The sequence below is a fragment of the Antrostomus carolinensis genome, unplaced genomic scaffold, assembly GCF_000700745.2.
Source record: "Antrostomus carolinensis isolate BGI_N321 unplaced genomic scaffold, ASM70074v2 scaffold3523, whole genome shotgun sequence".
In the NCBI taxonomy this organism is placed as follows: Eukaryota; Metazoa; Chordata; class Aves; order Caprimulgiformes; family Caprimulgidae; genus Antrostomus; species Antrostomus carolinensis.
Genome location: NW_010307145.1, coordinates 3,002 through 3,226, shown reverse-complemented (window position 1 = coordinate 3,226; position 225 = coordinate 3,002).

Genomic DNA, 225 nt, shown 5'->3' with positions numbered 1-225 from the left:
TCCCCTGGGGCCGTGGGGGCCGCTGGGGTAACCCCGTTTCAGCAGCTGGGCCGCTGGGTAGCAGGATGCTGCCTCCATCCCCAGCGCTCAACGTTGAGCGGAGCCAAATCCCTGGGGAGCAGCGGGGGGAGGACGTTCCCATTATCCGGCTCCCGCCGTGGCGGAGGCAGCTGGCCCGAGCGCACATTAATAGATTACCCAGAGCACCGGGGCTGGCGGCAGCGA